This window comes from Callithrix jacchus, chromosome 21, assembly GCF_049354715.1.
Source record: "Callithrix jacchus isolate 240 chromosome 21, calJac240_pri, whole genome shotgun sequence".
NCBI lineage: Eukaryota > Metazoa > Chordata > Mammalia > Primates > Cebidae > Callithrix > Callithrix jacchus.
The window spans coordinates 51,266,910-51,293,377 of NC_133522.1; the positions used below are offsets into that span (position 1 = coordinate 51,266,910).

Consider the following 26,468-nt stretch of genomic DNA (forward strand, 5'->3'; position numbering starts at 1 on the left):
CGCCCACCACAGACCCGCCCCCGGCCTGGGCCCCGACCCATCAAGGGCCTGAATTCCCCCACCCCGAGCCCCGCTCACTGCTGTTGCTCCCCTTCCAACCGCCCCGACTTAAACCTTGCCCCGGCCAGGCTCCCTGAATCGGCCCCGCCCCTGCCCCACCCCAAATAATGACCCGCCCAGACCCGCCCACTGCCCGTCCCCGCCCTGCCTCACTTCATTAGGGCTCTGCTCCGATTCTTGACCCGCTCACTAAATGCCCCGCCCACGCCGAGTAACCAGCCCTGTCGAGGCTCCGCCTCCTCCCCGCCCAATGGTCTGCCCCGCCCCCGCGCGTCATTGGGCCTGGTTCCCTCCGCCCCCCCGCAGCCCCGCCCCCGCCCCTTTGACTCGAGTTGGCTTTTTCCAGAGAACTTCCCGGTCTCGGATTGGCCTCGGCGGTCCATGTTCCGCCGTTTGGTTGGCCCGCGGTGCCCGCTTTCGCGAGCCTGCCTTTAGGCGGGGGCGGGGCCGGCGGTGCGCGCGGCGCGAGATTGGTCAGTGGCGCAGGGGGGCGGGCCCGCGCCGCGCGCAACGCTCGGGCTGGAGCGCCTGTAGCCACGACCGCCGCCTCAGCCGCCTCAGCAGCGGTGTTCGCCGCCTCGGCCGACTTAGGATCCACCGCCGCGTCTCCGCCCGCCTCGCCCCGACCCCGCCCGGGCCGCCCCGCCTCTCCCCGCCGGCCCGCGGTGTCGCCGTTCGGCGCAGGGCAGGTGAGTGAGCGGTGGCGGGCGGGGTCGGGGTCGGGCGCCCTTGCGGGTTACGGGGACCGAGCCCCCGACGGAGGCCGAGTGACGGGGCGGCCCGGGGCAGCGAGTGGACCCGCGCTCCCTCCAGGTGCGGGCGTGAGGCCGGCGCCCCGCCCGCCCCTCCCCAGATTCGGAAGTTGCCGCGGGAAGCCGAGAGCGCCCCGGCCGCCGGGCAGGAGACGTCGGGGCTTCTGGAGGCTTTAGTTTCAAAACGGCGCAGGTTTCTCCGGAGGGCGAAGAGAACGGGAACCCCGGAGCGGCCGCTGCGGGCTGGAGGGCGGCGGCGCGGGGCCTTCTCCCCGGGACGGCCGCCGGGAGGGCGCGGCCTCGCCCCTCGCGGACCCTGCGGAGAGCCGCGCGTGGGCGCCGGGGCGCGCGGGACCCTCGTGGCGGTCGCTGTGCTCTGCTTGAATTCCGGGGGTGCTTAGAACGCGTTTCTTATTGTTCCCACACGAAGGCTTGTTTCCTGAGAGACTTTCCCTTTTTGCGCGGTGGTGGTTTCCATCCCCCTTCTCTGAATTTTGTTTCTGGCGTGAGAAGTTTGGAACTTAACCCGGAGTCGGGTCCTGAGCCTCGTGGCCGGGCGCTGCGTGGATCTGCAGGGCGGTGACCGTCCTGGGAGCCAGCGGCGCGCTGCTGCTCCGTGTTTGTGCCGTGGGAGTCACCGGAAGGAGTCTCGAGCAGCAGGGCCTTGCGGAGAGGCCTTCGGAGACGCCGCCGGGTAACTCACAGGGTCCCCTTTTCAGAAAGACTTCCCTGGCGCAGACCCTCACACACCCCTCTGAAATGGAACCCCGTTTCAGGGCAAACTGTGGCCCTTTTCCTTTTCTTTGGACTTTTCTCAGATGTGGATCCTAAAGGAATGTGCGAGAGTGCTTTCCTGTTTAAAAGAAGTAACTCCCAGTCTCCTCATACTCAAAGCAATTCATCATCTTAAAGCATGTCGGAGGTACCTATTTTGGCCCAAAAAGGGGTGTTTGTAGAACAGCGGCACCCCGGACGGATTATTGGTAAGATCCGAAAAGACCTTGTCAGATCTTGAGAATCAGTGGGTCCGTTGATTCTCACATGAGAAAAGCTGAAGTAGTTCTGGTGTTTTCAGACTCGGAGATCTGTCAGAAAACATGGGGCCTTTAGACACAAGTGCAGTGACCGACTAACTGATGTCGTTCACTTTCTAGCAGTATAATCTTTTTCGCTTGTACGTAGATGCTGTTGTTTACACAGTGCAAGTTCATTACAAATGTTTTATAACTTACATAGCTTCACGTATTTTCTTAGTTGATACTCGATATTATAAGGTTTTGAAAAAGTTTTGATAGTAAATGGGGTCTTTATAACTGAAAAAAATGGACCCTATCTAGAATTGAGGGCTTTTTGTCTGGTATTGCCACAGGTGCTGCTGATCAGTGGTGATATTGGACCTCAAAACATCACTTTCCCAGATATCTTTATAACACTCACGGTAGGGGAAAATTCCTTTTTATGTTTACATTTTTGCTATTTATGAGAAAACATTAAACACATGGGTATATTTTGTTAGCTGTTTTGAAGACGCTATCCTTTATTGTTCTGAGGGAGGCTGAGAGCATGCTGCATTTATAAATTTGAAAAATCTCATGAGCTTCTTGAACCAATCTAGCCGTTAACTTGGATTCTGTATATCAGTTTTGATTATTTCAGTTCCTGTGTCAGTGGCACAATCTTTTCTATTTTTACAGATGTCTCAGGGCTTCACTGTAAAGGTGATCACAGAAGCAGATTTTAGTAGACGTAAATTGTGTATCCTGTCAGTGAAGAAGGCTGATTCTTTGTGCCATAACCAAGGAAAATACCTGCTCATGTTGCAATTGTCCCAACTTAAACATTAGAATAAATACTGTAGATTTTTTGGGCAGCTCTGATACCTTAGCTCTTATCCCTGGTAGCAGGGGACTCCAGTAGGCGAGGCGTCATGGGTCCGCTGTCCACGGTGCTGAAGCTGTGTCTCCTGTTTCTGTGTGTGTTTTGTTTTTTTGCTGTGTGTGTGTGTGTTTGCCTCAGACTTCCTTTCCAGCATACTTTAAAATTGATTTCAGAATTCATATTATTGAATACAATTTGATCAGAGAAATTCTGTTGAACTGAAATTTACACTTAAACCATTGTATTCTTTTTTTTTTTTTTTTTTTGAGGATAATTGTGTTACGACATTACCTTTCTTTTTGCTTAGTCTTTCACCCTCTCTCTAGCTGGGAGTTTTGTTTTCTGCATATGGTCATCAAGTAACAAATCACTGAAATTGAGTGAAACCCTGTTTTCTTAACCATTTTTTAAGAAAGTACCAGTTTGTTTTAGTCTGTTTTCTTTTGCTTATAATAGAATACCTGGAACTGGGTAATTTACAAATAAAAGAAATTTATTTCATATAGTCATGGAGGCTGAGAAGTCTAAAGTCCACAGCCAAAGCCACCAGCTCTGCTCCCAGGATAACTCACTAATCCACTAATCCATTAACCCATGAATGGATTAATCCATTTTATGAGGACAGAGTTGTCTTGATCCAATCACCTCTTAAAGGCCTCACCTCTCAATACTGCTACATTGAGGATTATGTTTCGACATGAGTTTTGGAGGGGATATTTCAACCATAGCACCTTTATTACAATATAGACATACATCTGTAGGCATATATCTATGTAGGGGCAGCTTGTCCCCAAAAGGGTTGACTGTAGCATGTTTTGCGTTCTCCAGCATGTTGGTTCTCAGCCTTTCCTGAAGAAGGGGTCTGTGTATGTGTTGGGCTATTGAGTGGTTGCCAGGCATTCCTGTTGTGTTAGAGCAATATCTACTCTCTTTTCTCTAATATTGAGGACATCTTTGTAAATCATTTTAGATGAAACTTTTTTTTCTCTTGAAGTTTTGTCAGTTACTTTAGAATTGACCCACAGGTTAGCAATAAAAAAAAAGATAGGTGTCGCTTGTGGTGCAGAGATTCTTGCACATGGTAGTAAATTGTATATCAAGCTAAGCAGTGAATTGTTGAGGTGCTTTTTGTTGTGATCATCTGAACTGATTCTTTGGCCCTGTTTGCTGTACGCTTAACCCAGGTTACTCTGACATCTCTTCCATTGACGGAAACTTAGGAAAGCTTCCTTCTGCCTCATCCAAGCTTCGGCAGTATTCCCTGATTGTCTACTCTTTACCATTTCCTCTGCTATGATCTGGGAACCCACAGGCAAATGAGACCAAGTCCTTATTTAAGAGCTCACCCGTTCAGATTGAGGAAGAAACACATAAACATATAATGACGGGGCCATATTCGGTGCTGCAGTTCAGATAAATAGAAAGCCAGGCGAATGTGTTGAGGGGTGATTCATTTGGGCTGAGAATCAGGGAAAGCTTTAGAGAGGTGTTGGCCTTTGGGCTGGGCCCTAGAGCATGAGTTGTAATTGGGCATGGATTGGGTATACAATTATTAGAAAAAGGCTAGAAGGTTGGAATAACCAGAGTAACGCCTATGTAGTGGTGTGGAGGCTGGAGTTATGGCGAGGCATAGTGAAGGAGTTGGGACCCTGCTAGAAGTGTTAGGGGCATTGTGAAATGGTTGGCACTCTGTTGGGAGATGGAGCGGGGTGAGAGTGGAGGAGGGGTTGCATGGTAGGTGGAATAATGGCTTATAAAGCTGTCTACATACTAATCTCAGGACTATGTTATGTTACATGGCAGGGGAGTTAAGGCAGCAGATGGAATGAGGTTGCTAATCAGCTCCTCTGAAAATAGGGAATTATCCTGGATTATCTGGATGGGCTCAGAGTAATCACAAGTGTTCTTAAAAGTGGAAGAGAGGCAGAATAGTCAATGTCAGAGTGATATGAGGTGAGGAAGACTCTAGCTGCCATTGATGGCTTTGAAGATGGAAGGGTGCACTAGTCAAAGGAATGTGGGAAGCCTTTGGAAAAGGCAATAAAAGGGATTCCCCTAGAGACTTTGGAAAGGAATGCAGTCCTTGATTCTAGCCCAGTGAGACCTGTGTCTGACTTGTGACCTCCAGAACTGTAAAATAAATGTTTGTTGTATTAAAACACTAAGTGTGTGGAAGTTTGTTACAACAGCAGTAAGAAGCTGATACAGCCTAGGGGTCTTCCTTTGGCAGTTTTAGCTGACAAAATTAAGGAGGAAATAACATGATCAGATTGGTTTTAGAAGATAAAATGATGGAGCTGCCACTTGGGGAGACTTCACCCCAGATAAGCATAGTTCTATTGCCTATTTTACCTCCTAGGCAAGACTGGCATCTGATGTTGTCTTATGTGGTGCAAATCCCACTTCCAGTCTCTCTGATCAGCTTCCTCAGCCTCTACCCCCTCCCAATTGCCATGTCCCACTGGCTCATCTTTCCTCTGTGTTGGACACTTGGAAAAGAGTAGACCAGGTATACATTTAACAGCTGAGATTGCAGTGTCACAGGCTAGGCCCAATTCCAGCCTCACAGCTGTTGTTGGATTGTTTTCCAGAGGTTTGTTTCTTTACAGCCTCACTAATCCTTTGTATCTTCAGATGTTTTAATTGTTGTCAATTGAGTAGATATTAAATATCTTACTTTTTTTTTTTGAGACGGAGTTTCACTCTTGTTGCCCAGGCTGGAGTGCAGTGGCGCAATCTCAGTTCACCGCAACCTCCGCCTCCTGGGTTCAAACGATTCTTCTGCCTTAGCCTCCCAAGTGGCTGGGATTACAGGCACGTGCCACCAATGCCTGGCTATATCTTCCTCATTTAATTAGCATTTCCTTGGCTAGTGAGTTTGAGGATTTTCTACCCGTACTTTGGCCACTTGAGCTTCTCTAAAAATTGTATTCTTAAATTGTTTGTCCATTTATTGTCTGGATTATCCTTTGTATAGTTTTTTAGAACTTCTTTTACATATTCTGGATTCTATTTGTATCCTGTTCTTTATACTTTTAAATATGCTATTTTGATGAACAGATGTTCAGTTTTAATGTAGCTGGATTTATCAGTCTTTTCCTTACGGTTTGCGGTGATTGAGTCTGATTTAAGAAATCTTGTGTTACTCCAAGGTCATTGTATTAGTCCATTTTCATTTTGCTGATAAAGACATACTTGAGAATGGGCAATTTACAAAAGAAAGAGGTTTAACGGACGTACAGTACCACATGACTAGGGAGGCGTCACAATCATGGCAGAAGGAGAAAGGTTTATCTCACATGGCAGCAGACAAGAGAAGAGAGCTTGTGCAGGGGAGCTCCCCTTTCTAAAACTATCAGATCTCGTGAGACTTATTTGCTATCACGAGACTGGCATAGGAAAGACCTGCCCCCATGATTCAGTTACCTCCTGCTGGGTCCCTCCCATAACACATGAGAATTCAAGATGAGATTTGGATGGGGACATAGCCAAACCATATCAGTCATAATATAGCCTCTTCTTTAAAAAATGTTTAAATATTTGTCTTTTTATAGTTTACCTGGAACCCCATATTTTTGTGTGGGGTATGAGATAGAGATCCAGTTTTAAATTTTTCCAAATTCATAACTAATTGTACCAGTATTGTTTATTGAGTACAGTCCTTTCCTCACTGATCTGCAGTGCTACCTTTGAAACATCAGATTTCACAAATGTGTGGATCATTTTCTGGTTTCTTTGTGTACATAATGATAATTTATTTCTTCCTAGTTCTTAAATCTTTTATTGATTTTTTTTGTCTTTTTTCCTTTGCTTGGACCACTAGAGAAAGTTGCATGGAGATTGTGGTAAGATTTATCCATATATTGTTTTTCATTTAAAAGAAATGCTGTGAAAGACTTAATTGTGAACTTTGCTTTTTTTTTTTTTTTTTTTGGTAGATTCCTTTTATTAGGTTAAGGGTGATTACATTTAGTAGTAGTTTAATGAAAGCTTTAAAAAAAATCGAGTGGATTTGAATTTTCTCAAGTTTTTTCTCAAGTTTTATATACAGTGTACTTATTTAGATAATTTTATGCTTTTCTTTTTAAATTACGATTGAGCAGAAATATTTTATTCTTTTAATTTAAACCATCATTGATTTCCTGGGAGAAACTGTAACATACTACATTAAAAAATATTATTGGGCCAGGTGTGGTGACTCATACCTGTAATCTCAACACTGAGAGGCTGAGGCCAGAGAATCAAAAAAAGAAAGAAAAGAAAAAATTAGCTGGGCATGGTGGCATGCATCTGTAGTCCCAGCTACTTGGGGAACTGAGGTGGGAGGATCAGTTGAGCCTGGGCGGTTGAGGCTGCAGTGGAATGTGATCATGCCTCTGCATGCTAGCCTAAATTATTGGATCCAATATGCAAATATTTCATTTAGGATTTTGGCATATATGTACATAAGAGATGTTGACCAGTGATAATCTTTTCTTGCATCGCCCTTATTCAGATTTGGTATCAACATGATACTTCATCATCTTTGCAATAGTTTCTTTCTTTCTTTTTTAGAAACTGGGACTCTCTCTGTCACCCAGGCTGGAGTGCAATGGTGCTATCATATCCAGCCTTGAGCTCCTGGGCTTGAGTGATCCCTTTGCCTTAGCCTCTTTATTAGCTGGGATTGTAGGCACAAACCACCATGCCCAAATAATTTTTAAATTTTCTTTTTGTAGAATCAGGGTCTTGTTGTATTGCCCAGGCTGGTCTTGAACTCCTGGGTTCAAGAAATTCTCCCACCTTGGCCTCTCAAATGTAATAGTTTCTGAAAGGGAGGAATTTTTGTTCCCTGGAAATTTTGCAAAATTGATTCTTAAATGGTCTGGATATGGACCTTTTTAAACATGGGGACACTTGCAGTAGAAATTAATCACTTTGGAAGAGTTGCTAGTCCATTCTGCTCACATTTCATTGACCAGAAGGAGTTATTCTGGCCATACCTAATTTCAGATGGGGCAGGGAGGTAGAATCTTCTTCATCTCGGAAGCAGGGGGCACTCAGTCCAAAGGCACAAGGAAGCAAATTCTGTCAGTAACAGAGTGAGCATGGAAACAGATTCTTCCCCAGTCAAGCCTTCAGGTGAGAATACAGCCTGGCTAACACTTTGAATGAAGCCTTGTGAGACCATAAGCGGAGGACCCAGTTAAGCCTGCTTAAATTCCTGACTCATAGAAACTGTGAGATAATAAATACATATTGGTTTAAGGTATTAAATTTGTGATAGTTTGTTATGTGGCAATAGAAAACTGATGTACTGATCTCTACTGACCTCCCATTAGAAGTGGATTTGGGTTGATGAAGGATGTTTGACTCTATTTAAGGTAATAAGCTTATTATTTATTTTCTTTTATAAAACTTTTTTTTGTATTTATAAAAGTAATACAATACAAATATTTTGTGTAGAAAAATTGGAAAAAACAGAGAAGTATAAAGTAGAAGATAAGCATTATCCATAATTTTATCACAAAAGGATGTTCAGTGTTTTTTCCTACTTTTATTTATGTATGATATGCATATCCTAAAGTTGGGATGCATTCCAAAATATGTTTTATAGACCAATATTTTTCCTTTTACTAGATCATGAACACTTCCTTGTCTCATAATGTGTCCTTCTAAAATATGATTTCAAATGGCTGCATACTATCCCAAAGAGTGTCCCAGCTTATTGAACCATTTCCCTATAGCTGGACGTTTATGTTGCTTGAAAATACTTACCATAATAAATAATGCTTTGAAAAATATCCTATGCAAAAATCATTGTGTGTATCACTGATTACTTCTAAATTTCTAAAGGTTGAACTATTAGCTCAAAGCTTGTAAATGTTTTTAAGTCTTCTGGTACTTAACCATCTGTCTTCCAACATTTCTAAAAAATAACGTAAAACTTAGATATCTGTTTCTGTAGCTCTCCAGGTTGGGATAGGACAGAACTATTGATTTTTAAGCATCTAGGTTCCTGTTTTCTTAACCCTGTTTGCAAAGTGGTTTTAAATTATTCATCTAATTGCAATATGGATTCTATTTATAGACGCATTTGTGTATGAGATCTCTCCCTTTATGTTTGAGGAAAAGCCTACAAATTGCTATTGTCACATTCCTATCTCTGTAAATCCTTTTCTACTCCTATTCACCCTCTTTGTTCTCAGCCAACCCAGTAGAGACACTGAGACAAATAAGACCTTGTGTCCTTATATTACTCAGACAAAATGGCTATTCTGAGCCAGCCCTTGTTCTTTTCTTCTTGCCATTTTTTAACTAGTTGATCTAAAAAAGATGAGAGATCAGACTATTAATGATTAATTAAAAAATATGTTTTCTGGTTTCTAAAGTAATAGGTGTTTATGTAGAAAATTTCTAAATGAAAGATTAACATAAAAAGCAGAATAAAAATCTTGATAATTCTACTACCCACAGATGACTACTATTTAAATATAACTTGATCATGCCAGCTTATTCTTAAAATATACGATTAGATTCTGATGGCTTTTTTTTTTCTTTTTTTTGAGACAGAGTCCTGCTCTGTTGCCTACGTTGGAGTGCAGTGGCATGATTTCGGCTCACTGAAACCTCTGCCTCCTGGGTTCAAGCAATTCTTCCTGCCTCGGCCTCCCGAGTAGCTGGGATTATAGGTGTGCACCACCATGCCTGGCTAATTTTTGTATTTTTTGGTAGAGACGGGGTTTCACCATGTTGGCCAGGCTGGTCTCAAACTCCTGACCTCAGGTGATCCACCCACCTTGGTCTCCCAAAGTGTTGGGGTTATAGGCGTGAACCGCCACGCCTGGCCTGAAGACTAATATATTGTTTGGGATTTTTGCTTTTGTGGCTATGAGTGAAATTGGCTCATAATTTTATTTCTTGTAGCTGTTCTCTTTCTAATCTGAGATGAATACTTAAATTATTAATTTGCAGCTTTTCCCTTTTTCTAGTATGTGTGTTTTAAAGTGACATATTTTCTTACAAACAGTGCCTCAGCTACATCATACAAAGTTTGATTCAAGGCATTTTCATCATTGTTTGATATACTTTCTAATTTCCATTATGGTTTTTTCTTTGATTCCTAGGTAATTTAGAAGAACGTTTAATAATTTCTAAACATGGCCGGGCGCAGTGGCTCAAGCCTGTAATCCCAGCACTTTGGGAGGCCGAGGCGGGTGGATCACGAGATCAAGAGATCGAGACCATCCTGGTCAACATGGTGAAACCCCATCTCTACTAAAAAAATACAAAAAATTAGCTGGGCATGGTGGCGCGTGCCTGTAATCCCAGCTACTCAGGAGGCTGAGGCAGGAGAATTGCCTGAACCCAGGAGGCGGAGGTTGCGGTGAGCCGAGATCGCACCATTGCACTCCAGTTTGGGTAACAAGAGCGAAACTCCGTCTCAAAAAAAAAGAAAAATTTCTAAACATAAGCATATTTCCTTGTTTTATTATTCTTCAGCACAGTTATCTGCCCGAAGATCTTGCTTTCTATGATTTTAATCCTTTGAAATTTGCTGATTTGCCTTATAGCCCAGAATATGATATGTAGGTTTTCTCAGACATTCCTGTGTGCTTGGAAATAATTTGGTTCAATGTATTATACCATATATTTTTTTAGCTAAGTTGATAAGCATATTGTATCTGCTTTCTTACTAGTCTTTTTGGTTGTCATATTCATTACTAAGATAATTACACAATTGCATTATGATGGATTTGTATTATTTTTCCTTGCAGTTCTGTCCATTTTTATTTATAAATTTTTGAGACCACGTTATTAGGATCCTGCACACAGATTTTAAACTGTTGGGTCTTCCTGATGAATGGAGACTTTAATTATTATGACTGGTTCTCTTTATCTCTAGTAATGAATATTTGACTTTATGATATGATATGTCTGATGTTAAATTAACATAGCCATGCTAGATGTTTTAGGCTCATATTTGCATGATATCTTTTTTTTTTTGTCATTCTTATTCTCAACCTTACTATAGTTTTATACTTTAGGTATGTTTCTTACAAAGAGTATACTTAGATTTTTTTTTCATTCAATCTGACAATCTTTGTCTTTTAATTGGAACAGTTAATTTACATTAAATATATACTGATTTATTTGGGTTTAAATTCACAATCCTATTATGTATTTATCTTGTTTTACATTTTCTGTGTTTATTTTTCTCTCTCTTCTTGCATTATTTTAATCTGATAATGTGATTTTTTTTAAAAAACACTCATTCCATCTTTCACCTTCTCAGTAGATTGGAGATTATGTAAATTGTTACTAACTTATCCAGGTAATACAATTACACCATTATCTTTCTCCTAGATAAATCATAGTTTCTTAGAAGACTTGAACTCTATGACCACCTCCAGATTCATATATATGCTTGTTATTGTGCATTTTAATTCTATATTCTTTATAAATTCAGTAAAATAAATTAATATTAAATGGCATTATCATATTAACAATATTGGTATTAATAGTATTATTACTGATAACATGAACAGTATTGTATTAACAGTAATATTAACAGTTATTACTCATTTAGATTTATTCAGAGATTTATCTTTTCTTTGCTCTTCATTGCTCTCTGGCATTTCTGACTTTCATTCTGGGAAGGTTTCACTTCTGCCCAAAGAGCATTCTTTAGAAACTCCTTTATTGCAGGTCAGCTGGTGGTAGATACTGTGATTTTTTTTTTTTTCTTTGAGATGGAATCTGGCTCTGTCTCCAGTCTGGAGTGCAGTGGCATGATCTCAGCTCACTGCAACCTCTGCCTCCCCGGTTCAAACAATTCTCCTGCCTCAGCCTCCTGAGTAGCTGGGACTGCAGGTGGGCAGCACCATGCCCAGCTAATTATTTTATTTTTTTAAGAATTTTCTTTTTTTAATTGTTATTGTACTTTAGGTTCTGGGGTATATGTGCAGATCACATAGGATTTTTACATAGGTACATACCTGGCAAGGTGGTTTGCTGCCTTCATCCCCCCATCACCTATATCTGGTATTTCTCCCCTCACTATCCCTCCCTACCCTCCCGACCCCCGCTATCCCTCCCCTAGACCTTCCCTATTGATCCCAGTGTGTGATGCTCCCCTCCCTGTGTCCACATGGTCTAATTGTTCAACTCCTGCCTGTGAGTGATAACATACGGTGTTTGGTTTTCTGTTCTTGTGTCAATTTGCTGAGAATGATGGTTTCCAGATTCATCCATGTCCCTATGAAGGACACGAACTCATCATTTTTTATGGCTGTGTAGTATTCCATGGTGTATATGTGCCACATTTTCTTTATCTAGTCTATTTATGATGGACATTTGGGTTGGTTCCAAGTCTTTGCTATTGTAAACAGTGCCGCAGTGAACATACATGTGCATGTGTCTTTATAATAGAACAATTTATAATTCTTTGGGTATATACCCAGTAATGGGATTGCTGGGTCAAATGGTATTTCTATTTCTAGGTCCTCAAGGAATCGCCATAGTCTTCCACAATGGTTGAACTAATTTATACTCCCACCAACGTATAAAACATATAAAAGTGTTCCTATTTCTCCACATCCTCTCCGGCATCTGTTGTCTCCAGATTTTTTAATGATCACCATTCTAACTGTTATGAGATGGTATCTCAATGTGGTTTTGATTTGTATTTCTCTAATGACCAGTGATGATGAGCATTTTTTTATATGTTTGCTGGTCTCATCGATATCTTCTTTTGTAAAGTGTCCATATCCTTTGCCCACTTTTGAATGGGTTTGTTTTTTTCTTGTAATAATTCTGTTTTAGTTCTTTGTAGATTCTGGGTATTAGCCCTTTGTCAGATGGGTAGATTGTAAAAATTTTTTCCCATTCTGTTGGTTGCCGGTTCACTCTAATGATTGTTTCCTTTGCTGTTCAGAAGCTCTGGAGTTTAATTAGATCCCATTTGTGTATTTTGGCTTTTGTTGCCATTGCTTTTGGTGTTTTAGCCATGAAGTCCTTGACTCTGCCTATGTCCTAAATGGTTTTGCCTAGGTTTTCTTCTAGGGTTTTTATGGTGTTAGGTCTTATGTTTAGATCTTTAATCCCTCTGGAGTTAATTTTGGTGTAAGGTGTCAGGAGGGGTCTAGTTTCTGTTTTCTGCACATAGCTAGCCAGTTTTCCCAACACTGTTTATTAAACATGGAGTCCTTTCCCCATTGCTTGTTTTTGCCAGGTTTGTCAAAGATCAGATGGTTGTAGATGTGTGGTTTGCTTCTGAGGCCTCTATTCTGTTCCATTGGTCTATGTCTCTGTTTGGGTACCAGTACCATGCTGTTTTGATTACTGTGGCCTTGTGGTATAGTTTGAAGTCAGGCAGTGTGATGCCTCCAGCTTTGTTCTTTTTGCTTAGAGGTGTTTTGGCTATGCGGGCTCTTTTGGTTCCATATGAAGTTTAAAGTGTTTTTTTCCAGTTCTCTGAAGAAGGTCATTGGTAGAGTGATGGGTATAGCATTGAATCTATAAATTACTTTGGACAGTATGGCCATTTTCATGATGTTGATGCTTCCCAACCATGAGCATAGGATGTTTTTCCATCTGTTTTTGTCCTCTCTTATTTCATTGAGCAGTGGTTTGTAGTTCTCCTTGAAGAGGTTCTTTACATCATTTGTTAGTTGTATTCCTAGGTAGTTTATTCCCTTTGTAGCATTTGTGAGTGGGAGTTCACTTTTGATTTGACTCTGTTTGTCTGTTACTGGTGTATGGAAATGCTTGTGATTTCTGCACATTTTGTATCCTGAGACTTTGCTGAAGTTGCTCATCAGTTTCAGGAGATTCTGGGCTGAGATGATGGGGTCTTCTAAATATACAATCATGTTATCTGCAAATACAGACAATTTGGCTTCCTCTTTTCCTAATCGAATACCCTTTATTTCTTTTTCTTGCCTGATTGCTCTAGCTAGAACTTCCAATACTATATTGAATAGGAGTTGTGGGAGAGGGCATCCTTGTCTTGTGCCAGATTTCAAAGGGAATGCTTCCAGTTTTTGCCTGTTCAGTATGATATTGGCTGTGGGTTTGTCATAAATAGCTTTTATTATCTTGTGATTTATACTATTGACACCTAGTTTATTGAGGGGTTTTAGCATAAAGAGCTGTTGAATTTTGTCAAAGGCCTTTTCTGCATCTATTGAAATAATCATGTGGTTTTTGTCTTTGGTTCTGTTTATGTGATGGATTACATTTATAGACTTGTGTATGTTGAACCATCCTTGCATCCCTGGAATGAAGCCTACTTGATCATGATGAATAAGCTTTTTGATTTGCTGTTGCATTCTTTTTGCCAGTATTTTATTAAAGATTTTTGCATTGATGTTCATCATAGATATTGACCTGAAGTTTTCTTTTTTAGCTGCATGTCTGCCTTGTTTTGGTATTAGGATGATGTTGGTCTCATAAAATGAGTTGGGGAGGATTCCCTCTTTTTGTATTGTTTGGAATAGTTTCTGAAGGAATGGTACCAGCTCCTCTTTCTATGTCTGGTAGAATTTGGCCATAAACCCATCTGGAACTGGGCTTTTTTTAGTTGTTAGGTTATTAATTGCTGCCTCGACTTCAGTTATTGTTATTGGTCTATTCAGGGATTCAACTTCTTCCTGGTTTAGTCTTGGGAGAGTGCGAGTGTCCAGGAATTTATCCATTTCTTCCAGATTTACTGGTTTGTGTGCATAGATAGAGTTGTTTGTAGTAATCTCTGATGGTAGTTTGTATTTCTGTAGAATCAGAGGTGATGTCTCCCTTATTGTTTTTAACAAAAAATCATCTATTTGATTCTTCTCTTTTTAATACAAAGATTCTTCTCTCATTTTAATAAAAATCATCTATTTGATTCTTCTCTCTTTTCTTTTTGTTAGTCTGGCTAAAGGTCTATCTATTTTGTTGATCTTTTCAAAAAACCAGCTCCTGGATTTGTTGATTTTTTGAAGGGTTTTTTGAGTCTCTATCTCCTTCAGTTCTGCTCTGATCTTAGTTATTTCTTGTCTTCTGCTAGCTTTTGAGTTTTTTTGATCTTGCTCCTCTAACTCTTTCAATTTTGATGATAGGGTGTTGATTTTAGAGCTTTCCTTGCTCCTCATATGGGCATTTATTGATGTAAATCTTCCTCTAAACAGTGCTTTAAATGTGTCCCAGAGATTCTGGTATGTTGTGTCTTCATTCTCATTGGTTTCAAAAAACATCTTTATTTCTGCCTTCATTTCATTATTTATTCAGTCTACATTCAAGAGCCAGTTGTTCATTTTCCATGAAGTTGTGCAGTTTTGAGTTAGTTTCTTAATCCTGAGTTCTAGTTTGATTGCACTGTGGTCTGAGAGACTGTTATGATTTCTGTTGTTTTACACTTGCTGAGGCACCGTGGTTTACTTCCAATTATGTGGTTGATTTTAGAATAAGTGCAATGTGGTGCTGAGAAGAATGTATATTTTGTGGATTTGGTGTTAAGAATTCTGTAAATGTCTATTAAGTTCACTTGGTCCAGATCTACATTCAAGCCCTAGATTTCCTTGTTGATTTTCTGTCTCATTGATCTTTCCAATATTAACAGTGCAGTGTTTCTCCCATTATTATTGTGTGGGAGCCTAAGTCTCTTTGTAGGTCGTTAAGGACTTGCATTCTGTATCTAGGTGCTCCTGTATTGGGTGCATATATATTTAGGATCATTAGCTCTTCTTGTTGTATTGATCCTTTTACCATTATGTAATGCCCTTCTTTGCCTCTTTTAATTTTTGTTGGTTTAAAGTTCGTTTTATAAGAGATTAAGATTGCCACCCCTGCTTTCTTTTTGCTCTCCATTTGCTTGGTAAATCTTCTTCCATCCCTTTATTTTGAGTCCATGTGTGTCATTGCATGTGTGATGGGTCTCCTGACCCATTTCAGCACACTGATGGTTCTTGGCTTTTTATCCAATTTGCCAGTCTGCGTCTTTTGATTAGGGCATTTAGTCCATTTACATTCAATGTTACTATTGTTATGTGTGAATTTGATCCTGCCATTTTATAATTGGTTGGTTGTTTTGCCCTTTGGTTGGTGTAATTTCTTCATTGCATCATTGGTCTTTACCATTTGGTCCTTTTTTGTAGTGGCTAGTACGTGTTTTTCCTTTCTGTGTTTAGTGCTTCCCTCAGGAGCTCCTGCAGACCAGGTCTGGCAGTGACAAAATCTCTCAGCAATTGCTTGTCCATAAGGGATTTCATTTCTTCTTCACTTATGAAGCTTAGTTTGGCTGGATATGAAATTCTAGGTTTGAAGTTCTTTTCTTTAAGAATGTTGAATATTGGCCCCCATTCTATTTTGGCTTATAGGGTTTCTGCCAAGAAATCTGCTGTGAGTCTGATGTGCTTCCCTTTGTGAGTGACCTGTTTCTCTCTGGCTTCCCTTAGTATTTTTTCCTTTGTTTCAACCCTGGTGAACCTGACAATTATGTGCCTTGGGGTTGTTCTTCTAGAGGAGTATCATTGTGGTGTTCTCTGTATTTCCTGTATTTGAATGTTGGCCTGCCTTGCTAGGTTGGGGAAGTTCTCCAGGATAATATCCTGAAGAGTGTTTTCCAGCTTGGATTCATTCTCCGCATCATCTTCCGGTACACCCCATCCGGCGTAGATTAGGTCTTTTCACGTAATCCCATATTTCTTGAAGGCTTTGTTCATTTCTTTTCACCCTTTGTTCTCTTTTCTTGCCTTCTCGTTGTATTTCATGGAGTTTATCTTCAATCTCTGATATCCTTTCTTCTGCTTGATCTATTCGGCTATTGAAACTTGTGTATGCTTCATGAAGTTCTTGTGCTGTGTTTTTCAGCTCCATCAAGTCATTTATGTTCTTCTCTAAGCTGGTTATTCTAGTTAGAATTTTGTCTAACCTTTTTTTCAAGGTTTTTAGTTTCTTTGCATTGGGATAGAACATGTTCCTTAACTCAGAGAAGTTTGTTAATACCCACCTTCGGAAGCCTGCTTCTGTCAGTTTGTCAAATTTGTTCCCCATCATGCTTTGTTCCCTTGCTGGTGAGGAGCCGCCCAGCTAATTTTTATATATTTAGTAGAGATGGGGTTTTGCCATGTTGGCTAGGATGGTCTTGATCTCTTGACCTCGTGATCTGTCTACTTCGACCACCCAAAGTGCTGGGATTATGGGCGTGAGCCACCACTCCTGGCTGACACTGTGTATTTTTTAATCTAAACATATTTTTATTTCATCTTTTAACAAATTCTTTCAATTTACTTCAACATTTTGTTAGATATAATTCATACACCATAAAATTCACCATTTTAAACTTTACAACTGAGTATTTTTGATATATTTTCAAGGTTATGCAACTATCATCTCTACATAATTCCAGAAAATTTTGTTCACCTTAAAAATAAACCTCATACACAGTAACTACCTGTTTCTCCCTCCCCAAAGGCCCTGGCAACTGTTAATTTAGTTTTCATCTCTAAGAATTTGCCCATTATGGACGTTTAATATGAATGGAATTATATAATATGTGGCCTTTCATGTCTGCCTTCTTTCATTTTGCATAATGTTTTCAAGCTTTATCCATGTTGTAGTATGTGTCAGTATTTTATTCCTTTTCATGATTGAATAATATTCAGTTGTATAGATATATGGCATTTTGTCTATCCATTCATCAGTAGGTATTTGGGTTGTTTTTTGGCTGTTATGAACGACATGCTATGAACAATCATGTACGAGTTTTCATATGAATATATGTTTTCACTTGTCTTGGGTTTATACTAGAAGTAGAATTGCTGAGTCATGCAGTAACTCTGTTTAAGTTTTTGAATAACTGCCAAATTGTTTCCCAAAGATGCTGCAGCATCTTTGGAAATTTTCGAAATGATTTGGAATGTAAATGAAGCATTTTACATTCCCATCAGTAATTTATGGGGTTCCAATTTCTGTGTTCTCTCCAACACTTGTTATTTTTCAGTTTTTTGAATATAGCCATGTAGTGGGTGGGAAATAGTATCTTATTGTGGTATTAATTAGCATTTCTCTAGTGACTAATGATATTCAGCCCTTTTCATGTACTGCTTATTGGCCATTTTTGTTTTTTCTTTGGAGAAATGACTATTTAAATCCTTTGCCTGTTTAAAAACTGGATTGTTTGTCTTTTTATCACTGAGTTGTAAATGTTCGATATATATTTTGTATATTAGTCTCTTATCAGATAAATGATTTGCAAATAATTTCCCTCCAACTGTGAGTAGTCTTTTCATTTTCTTGATAGTATCTTTTGATGCACAAATGGTTTTTATTTTGATGATATCGTGTTTATTTATTTTTTTCTTTTGTTGCTTGTGCTTTGTCATATTTTAGACATTACTTAATTCTAGGTCACAAAGATTTACACCTCTGTTTTATTCTAAGGGTTTTATAGTTTTAGCTCTGAAATTTAGGTCTTCAGTTTATTTCGAGTTAATTTTTATCTATAATATAAGGGAGGAGTTTAACTTCATTCCTCTGCCTGTGGCTGTCTAGTTGTCCTGGTACCATTTGTTTAAAAGACTACCTATTGAATGGCCTTAGCACCTTTGTCAAAAATCAATTGACCATAAAATATGAGTTTATTTCTGAACTCTCAACTCTTATTTCATTGACCTATATGTTTTTGTCTATGTCAGCAGCACACAGTCTTGATTGTTATAGCTTTGTACTAAGTTTTAAGATTGGGAAATGTGAGTCCTTCAACTGTGTTCTTTTTATTTATTTTGGCTATTCATTGTCCCTTGCATTTCCGTATGATTTTTAAGACTAGTTAGTCACTTTCTTTAAAAAAAAAAAAAAGGGGGGCAGGTGGAATTTTGATGGGGATTGATTGAATCTGTATATCAATTTGGGGAGTATTGTCAGGTTAACAGTATTAAATTTTTCAATCCATGAGCATAAGACTTAGTAGCTGTAATAGTTTTTTAGTGGATTCTTGAGGATTTTCTATATGCAAGATTATATCATCTGCAGATACAGATACTTTTGATTCTTTGTTTCTAATCTAGATGCCTTTTAAAAATTTTTCTTATGTAATTGCCCTGGTTATAACCTTTAATACAATGTTGAATTGCTGTGGCATGAGTGGACATCATTGTTTGTTCTTCATCTTAGGGGGAAAGCTTTTAGCCACTCACCAGTAACTATAGATGGCTGTGGATTTTTGTAGATGCCCTTAATTAGGTTGAGGAATTTCCCTTCTATTCCTATTTTGTTGAGTGTTTTTTTGTTTTTGTTTTTAATCACAAAAGGGAGTTGAATGTTGTCAGATGTTTTTCCTGCATCGATACTATGTTATTTTTGTCCTTTATTAATGTTGTGTATTACATTGATTCCATTTTGTATGTTGAACCAACTTTGAATTACTTAGATAAATTCCACTTGTCATGGCATATAATCCTTTTTATATATTGGTAGATTTGTTTTGCTAGTGTTTTGTTGAGAATTTTTTTTTTTTGAGATGGAGTCTCGCTCTGTCACCCAGGCTGGAGTACAGCCATGTGATCTCAGCTCACTGCAGCTCTGTCTCCCAGGTTCAAGTGATTCTCATGCCCCAGCCTCCTGAGTAGCTGGGATGACAGGTCCACACCTCCATCCCAAGCTAATTTTTGTATTTTTAGTAGAGACAGGGTTTTGCCATGTTGGCCAGGCTGGTCTCTAACTCCTGACCTCAAGTGATCCACCCACCTCGGCCTCCCAAAGTGCTGAGATTACAGGTGTGAACCACCACACCCGGCCTTGTTAGGGACTTTTATGTCTGTATTATCTGTATTCTTAAGGCATGTTAATCAGTAGTTTTCTTGTGATCTCTTTGTCTGGTTTTGGTATTAGGGTAATACTGGCCTTATAGAATGAGTTGGGAAGTATCCTTTACTCCTTGTGAATGATTGGTGTTCATTCTTCTTTAAATGTTTGGTAGAATTGAATAGTGAAGGCATCTGTTTGTAAACTTTTCCTGGTGGAAAATTTTTAAAATACTTAATATCTTTACTTCCTTTAGGTTTTTTTTAGATGTACTATTTTTTGAGTTAGTTTTGATAGTTTCTTTCTAGGAACTTGTTAATTTCACCTAGCTTATCCAATTTGTTGGCCAGCAGTTCATAATATTTCTTTATAGTCCTTTTATTTCTGTGAGGTTGGTAGTTTTTCTGATTTTAGTAAATTGAGTCTTCCCTCTTTTTGTTCCTGGTCATTCTAGATAAAGGTTTGTCAGTGTTGTTGGTCTTTTCAGAAAACCAACTTTGGTTTCATTGTTTTTTATTTTCTATCTCATTTTTGCCCCAGTATTTGTTTCTTTCTTTCTTTTGCTTGCAAAGATTTAGTTGGCTCTTTTATAATTTCTTAAGGTAGAACCTTAGGTTATCAATTTGAGATGTTTCTTTTTAAATATGTGTTTACAGCTCTAATTTTGTAAGAACTGCTTTCACTGCCTTTCATAAGTTTTGATATGTTGTGCTTTTTTTTGGTGAGACAGGGTCATGCTCTGTCATCCAGGCTAGAATGTATCGGTGCCATCACAAGTCACTGCAGCCTCAACCTTGATTCTCCTGAGGTCAAACCATCTTCCCAACTCAGCCTCCTGAGTAGGTGGGACCACAGGTGCATTCCCCAATGCCTGGCTAATTTTTTAAAAAATTATTTGTGAGACACAGGGTCTTGCCATTTTGCTCAGGCTGGTCTCCAACTCCTGGGCTCAAGCAGCCCTCCCACCATGGCCTCCCAAAGTGCTGGGATTACAGGCATTAGCCACTGTGCCTGGCCTTAATTTTAATGATCTCAAAGTATTTTCTAATTTTCCTTGTGGTTTCTTCCTTGACTCTTTGGTTATTTAGCAGTGTATTGTTTGATTTCCACAGACTTTTGCATTTCTTAAATTTCTATCTGTTACTGATTTCTATTTTTTATCCCTGTGTTTAGGGAACATATTTTGTATTATTCCAGTCTTTTAAAATTTTAAGACTTATTTTCTAGCCTAACACCTGGTCTCTTCTAGAGAATGTTTCATGTGTATTTGAGAATAATATGTTTTCTGCTTTTTAAATGGAGAATTCTATAAATGTCTGTTAGGTCTAATTAGTTTATTAGTGTTGTTTAAATCTTTTGTTTTCTTTCAGATTCTCTGTCTTTCATTACATCCTGTACTGAAAATGGACTTTTGAAGTTTCCAACTATTACTGTTGAGCTGTCTAATTCTCCCTTTGTTTCTTTTAATTTTTGTTTCATGTATTCTGGGGCTTTATTTTGAGATATATATGTGTATAATTGTTATATCTTCTTGATAAATTGACCTTTTTATACTTATATTCTTTGTCTCTAATAATAATTTTTGTCTTAAATACCATTTTTTTCTGATGGTAATATACCCAGTCAAGCTCTCTGTTTGTTACTGTTTGCATTGTATATGTTTTTCCATGCTTTCAGCCTATCTGTGTCTTTTAATTTAAGTGTATTTCTTATATACTACATATAACTGAATCAGGAAGCAATCCATTTAGACAATTTCTGTGCTTATATTGGAATGTTGAATCCATTTATGTTTAATGCAGTTTTGATAGGGTAAAATTTATGCCAGCCATTTTGCTTTTTGTTTTCTGTATGCAGTGTCATTTTAAATTTTCTATTACTCCATTACTGACTTGGTGTTAGATATATATTTTCTAGTGTACTGTTTTATTTCCCTTATCCTTTCTTTTTACTATGTTTTGTTATTTTCTTAGGGGTTACTTGGGGGCTTACTACTGACAGTTTACAAGTTTAGTTTGGATTAGTACCAGTCTAATTTCACTAGTATACAAAAACTTTGCTTCTGTATGACTCCATTCCCTCCTTCCTCCTTTGTGCTGTTATTGTCATACAAAGTACATCTTGGCTGGGCACAGTGGCTTACACCTGTAATCCCAGCACTTTGGGAGGCCGAGGAGGACAGCTCACTTGAGGTTAGGAGTTCAAGACCAGTCTGACCAACATGGTAAAACCCCATCTCTACTAAAAAAATAACAAAAATTAGCTGGACTTGGTGGTGTGTGCCTGTAATACCAGCTACTTGGGAGGCTGTGACAGGAGAGTTGCTTAAACCCAGGAGGTGGAGGTTGCAGTGAGCCGAGAAAAAAAAAAGTACATCTTTATACATTCTGTTCACTTCAACACAGATTTATAATTATTGCCTTTTACAGTTATCTGCACTTGTTATAGTTTTGTTTTTAATTTTTATTTTTTAATTTAAAAATAGATTTAGAGGGAACAAGTACAGTTTTATTACGTGGATATATTGCATACTGGTGAAATCTAGGCTTTTAGTATAAGCATCACCCGAATAGTTACATTTTACCCATTAGGTAATTTCTCATCCCTCACCCCCGCTTAACCTCCCACCTTTCCAAGTCTCTGGTGTCTATTATTGTAAGGTTGATTCTTTTGCATGGTTTATTGCTGAGTTAAAAATGAGGAAACTGAGGCCAGCACAAAAAGATTAAATGCCAATTTATTAGCCTCCCAGGTGAGGTTCTGTGGTCCCAAGGAAAGAGGCCAGAGAAGTCACCCCTGACTCCTCTGGGCGTGGGGTTTTATAGGGAGTGAAGGCATTCGATTGGCTGTGGAGAAACAGGACAAGCTGCTATAGGTAGGTAGGCTGGATTTTCAGATGGGGCAATGTGCTATTTGGCAGGTTTTGGCGGGGCTTTACAAGGGTGGGCTAGGTGCCGAGTGCGGAGGGGATTTCCAAGGCAGAGCTAGATGATGGGCATATTCTGGTGATGTAATTTTCAGGCGGGGAGAGGGATGGGCATGTCCGAGCTCCTGGCAAGGCAACCAGCCTTACAATTATTGCATTTTGTTTGTCCATGTGTACATATTACTTAGCCCCATATTCTCTCGTAAATGAGAATATATAGTATTGGACTTTGTGTTTCTGAATTATTTCACTTAGGATAATGGCCTCCAAGTCTATCCATGTTGCTGTAGAGGACATACTTTCATTATCTTATGTGGCTCAGTAGTATTTTATGGTACATGTATACTGCATTTTTTTAATCCAACCATCTGTTGATTGATAGATTGGTTCCATATCTTTCTATTTTAATAGTGCTTTGATAAGTGATTTCCTTTGGGTAGATACACAGTATTGGGATTGCTGGATTGAACGGTAGTTCTATTTCTATTTTTAGTTCTTAGAGAAATCTCCATACTGTTTTCCATAGAGGTTGTACTAATTTACATTTGTTTTCCTTTTCTCTCCATATTTGCCAACATCTGTCATTTTTTGACTTTTTAATAATAGCTGTTCTGAGTCTTGTAAGATGGTATCTCATTGTCATTTTAATTTGCATTTCTCTGGTGATTAGTGATGTTGAGCACTTTTTCATACGTTTGTTGGCCGTTTGTATGTCTTTTGAAAAATGCCTGTTCATGTAGTTTGCTCACTTTTTAATGGGGTTATGTTTTTCTTCTTTTTGAGTTGTTTTGAGTTTTTTGTAGATCCTGGATGTTAGTCCTTTGTTGGATGTTCATTTTTTTTTAAACTTCTTTTTACTTTCTGTTCCTTAGATTGGATAATCTCAGTTGATCTATCATCAAGCTCACTGATTCTTCTGCCTGTTCAAATATGATGTTGAACCCCTCTAATGAATTTGCTATTTCAATTATTTTATTTTTTAACTCTAGAATTTTTATTTGGTTTCTTTTTATAATTTCCATTTCTTTCTTGATGGCTGCTTGATGAAACACCACTGCCATTCTTTAATCATTTAGACATGGCTTCCTTTAGTTTTTCAAATGTATTTAAAATAGATTATTTAAAGTCCAACACTGGGAGTTCCTTAGGAACAGTTTCTATTGATTGCTTTTTCTTTTCTTATGTATGGGCCATATTTTCCTGTTTCTTTGTAAGTGTCATAATACTCTTTTGAAAACTTTATGTTTTAAATAATATAATGTGGCAACTCTGGAAATCTGATTCTCCTTTTTTCCGTTTTTGTTGTTGTTGTTGTTGCGGCTCGTTGTAGTAGCTTCTGTTAGTTTATTTAGTAACTTTCCTGAACTAACTCTGTAAAGTCTATATGTTTTTGTTTTTGTTTTTGAGATGGAGTTTTGCTCTTGTTTCCCAGGCTGGAGTGCAGTGGTGTGATCTCGGCTCACCACAACCTCTGCCTCCTGGGTTCAAGCAATTCTCTTCCCTCAGCCTCCTGAGTAGCTGAGATTACAGGCATGTGCCACCATGTCTGGCTAATTTTGTATTTTTAGTAGAGACAGGGTTTCTCCATTTTGGTCAGGCTGGTCTTGAACTCACAACCTTAGGTGATCTGCCTGCTTCGGCCTCCCAAAGTGCCGGGAATACAGGTGTGAGCCACTGTGCCTGGTCAAGTATATATTCTTTGTCATATATCTTCACCGATTCTGTACTAGAATAGCTTAGTGGTCAGCTAATAATTGGACAGAGATTTCCTCAAATACCTGGAATAATTAAGTCTCAAGGGACTCTGTGTATGTGTTTGGGCATGTGTCAGTTTATAACTGCCTTAGTCTTCATTTTCTGATTGTGCAGAATCTTAATGTCAGCCCAGTGTGAGGGCCTAGGGCTATCTCAGGGCACTCCAGTTTCTTTTCTGGGCATTCACACAACCTTGAGTAGATGCACCATGGCCTTCTGGATTGTCAGAAATATACAGAGTTTTTAATACCTGTGGGTATCTCATTCCCCAGATTTTCCTTTTAAGCTTTTGGGTTAATATATTATTTGCTCCACCTATTGTCCACTTTCTCAGGTAGTCACAAAATTAAACAATTGCCTTCAGTTGTTTTGATAGACACACCTCTGTGGAAAATACTTTTCAGTAACCTGTGTGTCAGGTCAAATAAATGTAACCTTGCAAGTGGAACCTGTTACCCATGTCAAATAATAAGACTTTGAAGGGACTCCAACCCTGTTTTGTCCTCTTCTGTTGCTGCCAGGCTGTTGGTTTTCAAGACTACTGTAGAGATGGGATAGGGTTAGGTGGCGGGGAATGGGAATAGGGTAAGTTAAAATACCACAGAATTTCTGTTCTTGGATATTTAACCATTTTTCTTTAACAAATGTTCTCCAGATTGTGGCAACTCTTTGGTTAAATTTCTAGATTTCTGAAAAAAATTGATTTGAACAATTTTTGCCATTTAAAAATTGCATTTGTGAAAGAAGGGATTTTTGGAAGTTCTTTCTTTGCTGTTTTCACTTATATCACACTCTCATGTTTATTCTTAAATGATTTTGTTTCTGTAAATTGAATCTAATGTTGGCATTTTTTTTCCAGCACGTTGGAGATATATTTCCACAGCATCTGGCTTTTCTTGTTCCTGTTCTGAAGTCAGTAAATGTAACTGCTATCTTCATGAGGTAATTTATTGCCTTAAAGGATTTTCCCATTATCCTTAGATTTCTATGGTTTCACTGAGTTCAGTGCTCCTGCCTGAGGTATGTTGGCTTCTTCTATCTGTGGCATGATGTCTTTCATAAGTCTGGAAAATTCGCTGCCATTTTCTTCAGATATTGCTTCTGTATCATCTCTTTTCTTTCTTTCTGGGACTCTGATTAAATTTGTGTTAGATTTCTCACCATGTGTTCTCATGCTCTCTCTCTTTTGTATTTCTAGATTTTGGCCTCTCTACTTAATACTTTGAATATTTTACTTTGACCTAGTTTCCAATTCACTAATTCTTTCTTCAGCAGCACCCAATCTGCTTTAAAACCCATTTATTACTTTTAAAATTTTCAGTTTTAGATATTAAAAAATTAAAACTGTTACTTTACATAGCTTCTAATCTCTTATTTTTGTTTTTGACTATAGCAAGTGTAGTTTGAAAATTTTAGTCAAACATGTAACATAAAATTTGCCATTTTATTTTATTTTTATTTAATTTTTTTTTTTTTTTTTTTTGCGATGAAGTCTTCCTCTGTCACCCAGGCTGGAATGCAGTGGCGCAATATTGGCTTACTGCAACTTCTGCCTCCTGGGTTCAAGTGATTCTTCAAGTAGCTCAGCCTCCCAAGTAGCTGGGACTACACGTGTATGCCACCACCCCTGGCTAATTTTTGTATTTTTAGTAAAGATGGGGTTTCACCATTTTGGCCAGGTTGGTGTCGAACTCCTGACCTTGTGACCCGCCTGCTTTGGCCTCCCAAAGTGCTGGGATTACAGGTGTGAGCCACTGCGCCTGGCCTGCCATTTTAAATAGTACGTTTTATGTGTACAATTCTGTGACATTAAGTTCATTCATGTTGTTGTGTAACTATCCATCTCCAGTACTCTTTATCTTGTAAAACTGAAACTCTTTACCTGTTAAACAATAACTCCCTTTCCCAAACCCCTGGCAACCAGCATTCTACTTTCTGTTTTTATGAATTTGGCTGCTATAGATACCTCATACAAGTAGAGTAATAAATATTTTTCCTTTTGTGACTGGCTTATTTAATGTAGCATAATATCTTCAGAGTTTATTGATGTTGTAGCATGTGTTGGAATTTCTTACCTTTTTAAGGCTGAATAATATTCCATTGTATTGTATACTATATTTTGTTTATTCATTCTTTGATGGACACTTGGGTTGTATCTATCTTTTGGCTGTAGTGAATAATGTTGCCATGAACATGGGTATACAAATATTTGAGTCCCTTGCTTTGAATTCATTTGTGCATATACCCAGAAATGGAATTACTAGATCATATGTTAATACTTTTCTTAACTTTTTGAGGAGTGACTGTATTGTTTTCATAGGAGCTCCAGCATT

The 26,468-nt window shown here is 38.9% G+C and overlaps 1 protein-coding gene across 28 annotated transcripts in view; it reads left to right on the forward strand.

The window, feature by feature from the left end:
* Positions 1-598: 598 nt before the first annotated feature.
* The window catches only part of PCBP3 (poly(rC) binding protein 3), a 286,279-nt gene continuing 260,409 nt past the window's right edge, over positions 599-26,468 (forward strand). For 19 of the 28 annotated variants that reach the window (XR_013530629.1, XR_013530630.1, XR_013530631.1 and 16 more), the window contains exons 1-2: positions 599-749; positions 24,995-25,077. The gene's annotated coding sequence lies outside the window, so the exon portion shown is untranslated. Of the gene's footprint in view, positions 750-1,630; positions 1,796-2,181; positions 2,251-6,513; positions 6,536-24,994; positions 25,078-26,468 lie in introns of all 28 variants that reach the window. The other 9 variants (XM_078358650.1, XM_017967173.4, XM_078358652.1 and 6 more) reach the window with 5 other exon arrangements.